Here is a 10489-nt window from a genome sequence, read left to right on the forward strand (position 1 = left end):
ACCCGGGGTGAGGAGGGATGTTAACCCGGGGTGAAGAGGGTTCTTAACCCGGGGTGAGGAGGGATGTTAACCCGGGGTGAGGAGGGTTGTTAACCAGGGGTGAGGAGGGTTGTTAACCCGGGGTTAGGAGGGTTGTTAACCAGGGATGAGGAGGGTTGTTAACCCGGGGTGAGGAGGGTTGTTAACCCGGGGTGAGGAGGGTTAACCCGGGGTGAGGAGTATAAAGGACTTGTTTGGTAGCTGTAGAGCGGGTAGTTAAATGATATACTTCTTCGGAGACTTCTTACTTTATTGATAAGTCGTGGTGGGTTACACAGGCTTGTGTGTTTGTGCCCATGGCCCGGGCAGGGCCATGCCCGCGAGAGAGAGATGAGAGTACTTGTGTCTCGCTGCCAGGCCGCTGTGTGAGTGAGAGCGAGGCAAGTCTGGGCATACTGAAGTGGCAAGGCCTATAGGTGGCAGCACTTGAGTGGCGCGAAATATGAACTAAGCTGGCAGACAGCATGGGCTGTCTGTGCAGACAGTACAGGCTGTCTACATACGCTCGGCCACCTACCGCGCGTCGTCCCGACGCGACAATACTGGTAGTAAAAGAAACTCGGTCTCTCTCTCGTTGGAACAGGGCACAGAACACAAAATAAAAACATATATATACATATGGACATGGAAAAAAAAAAACTTCCTACAGGGAGGGAAGAAAAAAACATGTGGGGTGTGCTAAACATCGTGGTCAAAGGCAGTGAGCGTCGAAGGGCATCACTGCACGCCTTCCTGCGTCTGGACAGATACTGCAACACGGGAGACATCGCTGCGGCTGAGCTGTGACGTAACAGGGTACGGTCTCCTCTGGAACGGTGAAGCAGACATCGTAGGAGTCGCTGCAGGTTTTCACTCAACCTGGGGCACGACATGCTGGTGCCCTCGAGTGAGGCGTCGACAAAACTCGGCAACTGGGCAGGACTTCTGGCAAGCGACTCAGGAGGACACTTCTCGACTGGTACTGTCGCTGGGCTATCACTGCCGGCGAGCGTGGAGCGAGTTGTGGAGCGAGTCGTGGCAGAGACGACTGGGCGAAACATCTGGGAGTCGTAACATCATACACCAGACTGCAGTGAGAGAGCTAGCAGTCAAAGTGACATCTTCTTTGTGCAGGCTGCTCACTGAAGCTTGTGACACGAGGCTGACACAGCGCCTGCCGACAGGGCTGGCTGCGGCTTGACGAGTATCATCTCTCGACAGCTGGAGTTATAGCAGAGGTTAGTCTAAGCGTCCCCAGACTTGTTTCTCTACATATAACTGCACTCTGAAGGTCTGGAGGTGAAGTGAAACAAATCTCGATGGGAATCGTAGCAGGTACGATTCTGCAGAACATCACGAGCGACGAGCATAAAAGCTTTCTGTACAAGGGGGCTCATACGCTCAGGGCTGAGAAATCAGCTGTCAAACACTGGTCAGGCGGGTGACTTAGTGGTACAATTCAAGGGTCTGACCACAGACCTCACTGGACACACGGAAAACTTACAAACACACCGCTGTACATACGGTACAACATGGCTTAACTAACAAATGATGCTTTTCTGCGCATAAAACTGACACTAAGACATATACTAAAATGTGAGAACACTGACCGAGAGGAATTAATTAACACACGACATATATCTTCTCTCAATCTTCTCGACAATACTGAAATAATTACTAGAACACTCGATGTGACATCATGTGATGTCAGGCGTGATGTCGCAAGGTGACGTCAGCAGCAGTGACGTCAACAGACATCTCGAGGTGACGTCAGGCAGACATCGTGAGGTGACGTCAGCAGACATCGTGAGGTGACGTCAGCAGACATCGTGAGGTGACGTCAGGAGACATCGTGAGGTGACGTCAGGCAGACATCGTGAGGTGACGTCAGCAGACATCGTGAGGTGACGTCAGGCAGACATCGCGAGGTGACGTCAGCAGACATCGTGAGGTGACGTCAGCAGACATCGTGAGGTGACGTCAGCAGACATCTCGAGGTGACGTCAACAGACATCGTGAGGTGACGTCAGCAGACATCGTGAGGTGACGTCAGTAGACATCGTGACGTCATGAAGTCGGGCAGCATCGTGGGTGGCGTCGATGTGATGCGGGCAGCAGACCACAGCATGTGGCCTGGGACATCTGGTAACTCGTGTAGCTCGTAGGTCTACATGACATCGGCCACACCCACGTGACGTCGTAATCCACGTAGCTTCGAGTGGCCTCGGGCACTCGGATACACAGCACTGGCAATGAATTCACACGAAAAACAGCAGAAAACACAGCAGAGGGAGTGGGCAGTGTATGGTAGTGTGGTGGCGAGGAGCGTGCGTGAGTGTATGGCAGGGCGGGCATGGGCAAGGTGAGGAACAGCCACTTCCTCTCCTCTCCTCCCCCACCCACAAACACGTGGAGAAGCTCACACTGGACGCAGAAATCACCACAAAACTCACCTCTGGCTTGCTGAAACAGCTGTGCTGAGCTGAACAACAACAGCAACATACAAGTGACGCTGAACACGTGACTTGAGAAACAGCGTGGGGTCACTGGGACGCTGTAGCGTGGGGTCACTGTGACGCCACTCACATTTCTCGGAGAATTTCGATAAATTTCGGCTGGATCCTGCTTGTACCTGTGTCTGGATGCTCAAACGTGCAGACACGACATCAGGATAACTCGTTGAGAGACGGATGCTTCTTGTGTAGGGTGATGAAGTGAAGGTGACTTCATACCTCTCCTTCCTCTCTCCAGGGTAAACACAACGCTGCGACCACCGCTGGTACCAATTATAATGGGCTTGTTTAGTAGCTGTAGAGCGGGTAGTTAAATGATATACTTCTTCGGAGACTTCTTACTTTATTGATAAGTAGTGGTGGGTTACACAGGCTTGTGTGTTTGTGCCCATGGCCCGGGCAGGGCCATGCCCGCGAGAGAGAGATGAGAGTACTTGTGTCTCGCTGCTAGGCCGCTGTGTGAGTGAGAGCGAGGCAAGTCTGGGCATACTGAAGTGGCAAGGCCTATAGATGGCAGCACCTGAGTGGCGCGAAATATGAACTAAGCTGGCAGACAGCATGGGCTGTCTGTGCAGACAGTACAGGCTGTCTACAGGAGGGTTGTTAACCAGGGGTGAGGAGGGTTGTTAACCAGGGGTGAGGAGGGTTGTTAACCAGGGGTGAGGAGGGTTGTTAACCAGGGGTGAGGAGGGTTGTTAACCCGGGGTGAGGAGGGTTGTTAACCCGGGGTTAGGAGGGTTGTTAACCAGGGGTGAGGAGGGTTGTTAACCAGGGGTGAGGAGGGTTGTTAACCAGGGGTGAGAAGGGTTGTTAACCAGGGGTCAGGAGGGTTGTTAACCAGGGGTGAGGAGGGTTGTTAACCCGGGGTGAGAAGGGTTCTTAACCAGGGGTGAGGAGGGTTGTTAACCCGGGGTAAGGACGGTTATTAACCAGGGGTGAGGAGGGTTGTTAAACAGGGGTGAAAAGGGTTGTTAACCAGGGGAGAGGAGGGTTGTTAACCAGGGGTGAGGAGGGTTGTTAACCAGGGGTGAGGAGGGTTGTTAACCAGGGGTTAGGAGGGTTGTTAACCAGGAGTAAGGAGGGTTGTTAACCCGGGGTGAGGAGGGTTGTTAACCAGGGGTGAGGAGGGTTGTTAACCCGGGGTGAGGAGGGATGTTAACCCGGGGTGAGGAGGGTTGTTATCCAGGGGTGAGGAGGGTTGTTAACCAGGGGTGAGGAGGGTTGTTAACCCGGGGTGAGGAGGGTTGTTAACCAGGGGTGAGGAGGGTTGTTAACCCGGGGTGAGGAGGGATGTTAACCCGGGGTGAGGAGGGTTGTTAACCAGGGGTGAGGAGGGTTGTTAACCCGGGGTGAGGAGGGATGTTAACCAGGGGTGAGGAGGGATATTAACCCGGGGTGAGGAGGGATGTTAACCCGGGGTGAGGAGGGATATTAACCCGGGGTGAGGAGGGATAATAACCCGGGGTGAGGAGGGATATTAACCCGGGGTGAGGAGGGATATTAACCCGGGGTGAGGATGGATGTTAACCCGGGGTGAGGAGGGATGTTAACCCGGGGTGAGGAGGGATATTAACCCGGGGTGAGGAGGGATGTTAACCCAGGGTGAGGAGGGATGTTAACCCGGGGTGAGGAGGGATGTTAACCCGGGGTGATGAGGGATGTTAACCCGGGGTGAGGAGGGATATTAACCCGGGGTGAGGAGGGATTTTAACCCGGGGTGAGGAGGGATATTAACCCGGGGTGAGGAGGGTTCTTAACCCAGGGTGAGGAGGGATGTTAACCCGGGGTGAGGAGGGATATTAACCCGGGGTGAGGAGGGATGTTAACCCGGGGTGAGGAGGGATATAAACCCGGGGTGAGGAGGGTTATTAACCCGGGGTGAGGAGGGATGTTAACCCGGGGTGAAGAGGGATATTAACCCGGGGTGAGGAGGGATGTTAACCCGGGGTGAGGAGGGATGTTAACCCGGGGTGAGGAGGGATGCTAACCCGGGGTTAGGAGGGATGTTAACCCGGGGTGAGGAGGGATGTTAACCCGGGGTGAGGAGAGATGTTAACCCGGGGTGAGGAGGGATGTTAACCAGGGTTGAGGAGGGATGTCAACCCGGGGTGAGGAGGGATGTCAACCCGGGGTGATGAGGGATGTTAACCCGGGGTGAGGAGGGATGTTAACCCGGGGTGAGGAGGGATGTTAACCCGGGGTGAGGAGGGATGTCAACCCGGGGTGAGGAGGGATGTTAACCTGGGGAGAGGAGGGATGTCAACCCGGGGTGAGGAGGGAAGTTAACCCGGGGTGAGGAGGGATGTTAACCCGAGGTGAGGAGGGATGTTAACCAGGGGTGAGGAGGGATGTCAAACCGGGGTGAGGAGGGATGTCAACCCGGGGTGAGGAGGGAGGTTAACCCGGGGTGAGGAGGGATGTCAACCCGGGGTGAGGAGGGATGTTAACCCGGGGTGATTAGGGATGTTAACCCGGGGTGAGGAGGGATGTCAACCCGGGGTGAGGGGGGATGTCAACCCGGGGTGAGGACGGATGTTAACCCGGGGTGAGGAGGGTTGTCAACCCGGGGTGAGGAGGGATGTCAACCCGGGGTGAGGAGGGATGTCAACCCGGGGTGAGGAGGGATGTCAACCCGGGGTGAGGAGGGTTGTCAACCCGGGGTGAGGAGGGATGTCAACCCGGGGTGAGGAGGGATGTCAACCCGGGGTGAGGAGGGATGTCAACCCGGGGTGAGGAGGGATGTCAACCCGTGGTGAGGAGGGTTGTCAACCCGGGGTGAGAAGGGATGTCAACCCGGGGTGAGGAGGGATGTCAACCCGGGGTGAGGAGGATGTCAACCAGAGGTGAGGAGGGATGTCAACCCGGGGTGAGGAGGGATGTCAACCCGGGGTGAGGAGGGATGTCAACCCGGGGTGAGGAGGGATGTCAACCAGGGGTGAGGAGGGTTGTCAACCCGGGGTGAGGAGGGATGTTAACCCGGGGTGAGGAGGGATATTAACCCGGGGTGAGGAGGGATGTTAACCCAGGGTGAGGAGGGATGTTAACCCGGGGTGAGGAGGGATGTTAACCCGGGGTGAGGAGGGATGTTAACCCGGGGTGAGGAGGGATATTAACCCGGGGTGAGGAGGGATGTTAACCCGGGGTGAGGAGGGATATTAACCCGGGGTGAGGAGGGTTCTTAACCCGGGGTGAGGAGGGATGTTAACCCGGGGTGAGGAGGGATATTAACCCGGGGTGAGGAGGGATGTTAACCCGGGGTGAGGAGGGATATTAACCCGGGGTGAGGAGGGTTGTTAACCCGGGGTGAGGAGGGAGGTTAACCCGGGGTGAAGAGGGATATTAACCCGGGGTGAGGAGGGATGTTAACCCGGGGTGAGGAGGGATGTTAACCCGAGGTGAGAAGGGATGTTAACCCGGGGTTAGGAGGGATGTTAAACCGGGGTGAGGAGGGATGTTAACCCGGGGTGATGAGAGATGTTAACCCGGGGTGAGGAGGGATGTTAACCAGGGTTGAGGAGGGATGTCAACCCGGGGTGAGGAGGGATGTCAACCCGGGGTGAGGAGGGATGTTAACCCGGGGTGAGGAGGGATGTTAACCCGGGGTGAGGAGGGATGTTAACCCGGGGTGAGGAGGGATGTCAACCCGGGGTGAGGAGGGATGTTAACCCGGGGTGAGGAGCGATGTCAACCCGGGGTGAGGAGGGAAGTTAACCCAGGGTGAGGAGGGATGTTAACCCGGGGAGAGGAGGGATGTTAACCAGGGTTGAGGAGGAATGTCAAACCGGGGTGAGGAGGGATGTCAACCCGGGGTGATTAGGGATGTTAACCAGGGGTGTGGAGGGATGTCAACCCGGGGTGAGGAGGGATGTTAACCCGGGGTGAGGAGGGATGTTAACCCGGGGTGAGGACGGATGTCAACCCGGGGTGAGGGGGGATGTCAACCCGGGGTGAGGAGGGACGTTAACCCGGGGTGAGGAGGGTTGTCAACCAGGGGTGAGGAGTGATGTCAACCCGGGGTGAGGAGGGATGTCAACCCGGGGTGAAGAGGGATGTCAACCCGGGGTGAGGAGGGTTGTCAACCCGGGGTGACGAGGGATGTCAACCCGGGGTGAGGAGGGATGTCAACCCAGGGTGAGGAGGGATGTCAACCCGGGGTGAGGAGGGATGTCAACCCGGGGTGAGGAGGGTTGTCAACCCGGGGTGAGAAGGGATGTCAACCCGGGGTGAGGAGGGATGTCAACCCGGGTTGAGTAGGATGTCAACCAGGGGTGAGGAGGGATGTCAACCCGGGGTGAGGAGGGATGTCTACCCGGGGTGAGGAGGGATGTCAACCCGGGGTGAGGAGGGATGTCAACCAGGGGTGAGGAGGGTTGTCAACCCGGGGTGAGGAGGGATGTCAACCCGGGGTGAGGAGGGATGTCAACCCGGGGTGAGGAGGGATGTCAACCAGAGGTGAGGAGGATTGTCAACCCGGGGTGAGGAGGGATGTCAACCCGGGGTGAGGAGGGATGTCAACCCGGGGTGAGGAGGGATGTCAACCAGGGGTGAGGAGGGTTGTCAACCCGGGGTGAGGAGGGATGTCAACCCGGGGTAAGGAGGGATGTCAACCCGGGGTGAGGAGGGATGTCAACCAGGGGTGACCAGGGTTGTCAACCCGGGGTGAGGAGGGATGTCAACCCGGGGTGAGGAGGGATGTCAACCCGGGGTGAGGAGGGATGTCAACCAGAGGTGAGGAGGATTGTCAACCCGGGGTGAGGAGGGATGTCAACCCGGGGTGAGGAGGGATGTCAACCCAGGGCGAGGAGGGATGTCATAAAGGGGTGAGGAGGGTTGTCAACCCGGGGTGAGGAGGGATGTCAACCCGGGGTGAGGAGGGATGTCAACCCGGGGTGAGGAGGGATGTCAACCAGGGGTGAGGAGGGTTGTCAACCCGGGGTGAGGAGGGATGTCAACCCGGGGTAAGGAGGGATGTCAACCCGGGGTGAGGAGGGATGTCAACCAGGGGTGAAAAGGGTTGTCAACCCGGGGTGAGGAGGGATGTCAACCCGGGGTGAGGAGGGATGTCAACCCGGGGTGAGGAGGGATGTCAACCAGGGGTGAGGAGGGTTGTCAACCCGGGGTGAGGAGGGATGTCAACCCGGGGTGAGGAGGGATGTCAACCCGGGGTGAGGAGGGATGTCAACGAGGGGTGAGGAGGGTTGTCAACCCGTGGTGAGGAGGGATGTCAACCCGGGGTGAGGAGGGTTGTCAACCCGGGGTGAGGAGGGTTGTCAACCCGGGGTGAGGAGGGATGTCAACCCGGAGTGAGGAGAGCTGTCAACCCGGGGTGAGGAGGGATGTCAACCCGGGGTGAGGAGGGTTGTCAACCCGGGGTGAGGAGGGATGTCAACCCGGGGTGAGGAGGGATGTCAACCCGGGGTGAGAAGGGATGTCAACCCGGGGTGAGGAGGGATGTCAACCCGGGGTGAGGACGGATGTCAACCCGGGGTGAGGAGGGATGTCAACCCGGGGTGAGGAGGGTTGTCAATCCGGGGTGAGGAGGGATGTCAACCCGGGGTGAGGAGGGATGTCAACCCGGGGTGAGGAGGGATGTTAACCCGGGGTGAGGAGGGATGTCAACCAGGGGAGAGGAGGGATGTTACCCCGGGGTGAGGAGGGATGTCAACCCAGGGTGAGGAGGGATGTCAACCCGGGGTGAGGAGGGATGTCAACCCGGGGTGAGAAGGGATGTCAACCCGGGGTGAGGAGGGATGTCAACCCGGGGTGAGGAGGGATGTCAACCCGAGGTGAGGAGGGATGTCAACCCGGGGTGAGGAGGGATGTCAACCCGGGGTGAGGAGGGATGTCAACCCGGGGTGAGGAGGAATGTCAACCCGGGGTGAGGAGGGATGTCAACCCGGGGTGAGGAGGAATGTCAACCCGGGGAGAGGAGGGATGTCAACCCGGGGTGAGGAGGGTTGTCAACCCGGGGTGAGGAGGGATGTGAACCCGGGGTGAGGAGGGTTGTCAACCCGGGGTGAGGAGGGATGTCAACCCGGGGTGAGGAGGGATGTAAACCCGGGGTGAGGATGGATGTCAACCCAGGGTGAGGAGGGATGTTAACCCGGGGTGAGGAGGGATGTCAACCAGGGGTGAGGAGGGATGTTACCTCGGGGTGAGGAGGGATGTCAAACCCGGGTGAGGAGGGATGTCAACCCGGGTTGAGGAGGGATGTCAACCTGGGGTGAGAAGGGATGTCAACACGGGGTGAGGAGGGATGTCAACCCGGGGTGAGGAGGGATGTCAACCCGAGGTGAGGAGGGATGTCAACCCGGGGTGAAGAGGGATGTCAACCCGGGGTGAGGAGGGATGTCAACCCGGGGTGAGGAGGAATGTCAACCCGGGGTGAGGAGGGATGTCAACCCGGGGTGAGGAGGGTTGTCAACCCGGGGTGAGGAGGGATGTCAACCCGGGGTGAGGAGGGATGTCAACCCGGGGTGAGGAGGGATGTCAACCCGGGGTGAGGAGGGATGTCAACCCGGGGTGAGGAGGGTTGTCAACCCGGGGTGAGGAGGGATGTCAACCCGGGGTGAGGAGGGATGTCAACCCGGGGTGAGGAGGGATGTCAACCCGGGGTGAGGAGGGATGTCAACCCGGGGTGAGGAGGGTTGTCAACCCAGGGTGAGGAGGGATGTCAACCCGGGGTGAGGAGGGATGTCAACCCGGGGTGAGGAGGGATGTCAACCCGGGGTGAGGAGGGATATCAACCCGGGGTGAGGAGGGATGTCAACCCGGGGTGAGGAGGGATGTCAACCCGGGGTGAGGAGGGATGTCAACCCGGGGTGAGGAGGGATGTCAACCCGGGGTGAGGAGGGATGTCAACCCGGGGTGACGACGGTTGTCAACCCGGGATTAGGTGGGTTGTCAACACGGGATGAGGAGGGTTGTCAACCCGAGGTGAGGAAGGTTGTCAACCCGGGGTGAGGAGGGTTGTCAACCCGGGGTGAGGAGGGTTGTCAACCCTAGGTGAGGAGGGTTGGCAACCCGGGGTGAGGAGGGATGTCAACCCGGGGTGAGGAGGGTTGTCAACCCGGGGTGAAGAGGGATGTCAACCCGGGGTGACGAGGGTTGTCAACCCGGGGTTAGGTGGGTTGTCAACCCGGGGTGAGGAGGGTTGTCAACCCGGGGTGAGGAGGATTGTCAACCCGGGGTGAGGAAGGTTGTAAACCCGGGGTGAGGAGGGTTGTCAATCCGGGGTGAGGAGAGCTGTCAACCCGGGGTGAGGAGGGCTGTCAACCCTGGGTGATGAGAGCTGTCAACCCGGGGGGGGAAGGGTTGTCAACTCGGGGTGAGGAAGGTTGTAAACCCGGGGTGAGGAGGGTTGCCAACCCGGGGTGAGGAGGGCTGTCAACCCGGGGTGAGGAGGGCTGTCAACCCGGGGTGAGGAGGGCTGTCAACCCGGGGTAAGGAGGGTTGTCAACCCTGGGTGATGAGAGCTGTCAACCCGGGGGGGAAGGGTTGTCAACTCGGGGTGAGGAGGGTTGTCAACCCGGGGTGAGGAGGGTTGTCAACCCGGAATGAGGAGGGTCGTCAACCCGGGGTGAGGAGGGTTGTCAACCCGGGGTGAGGAGGGTTGTCAAGCCGGGGTGACGAAGGTTGTCAACCCGGGGTGACGAGGGTTGTCAACCCGGGGTGACGAGGGTTGTCAACCCGGGGTGAGGAGGGATGTCAACCCGGGGCGAGGAGGGTTGTCAACCCGGGGTGAGGAGGGTTGTCAACCCGGAGTGAGGAGGGTTGTCAACCCAAGGTGAGGAGGGTTGTCAACCAGGGGTGGGGAGGGTTGTCAACCCGGGGTGAAGAGGGCTGTTAACCCGGGGTGAGGAGGGTTGTCCCAGGTTGAGGAGGGCTGTCAACCAGGGGTGAGGAGGGCTGTCAACCCGGGGTAGGGAGGGCCGTCAACCCGGGGTGAGGAGGGTTGT

This window comes from Cherax quadricarinatus, chromosome 4, assembly GCF_038502225.1.
Source record: "Cherax quadricarinatus isolate ZL_2023a chromosome 4, ASM3850222v1, whole genome shotgun sequence".
Classification (NCBI taxonomy): Eukaryota; Metazoa; Arthropoda; class Malacostraca; order Decapoda; family Parastacidae; genus Cherax; species Cherax quadricarinatus.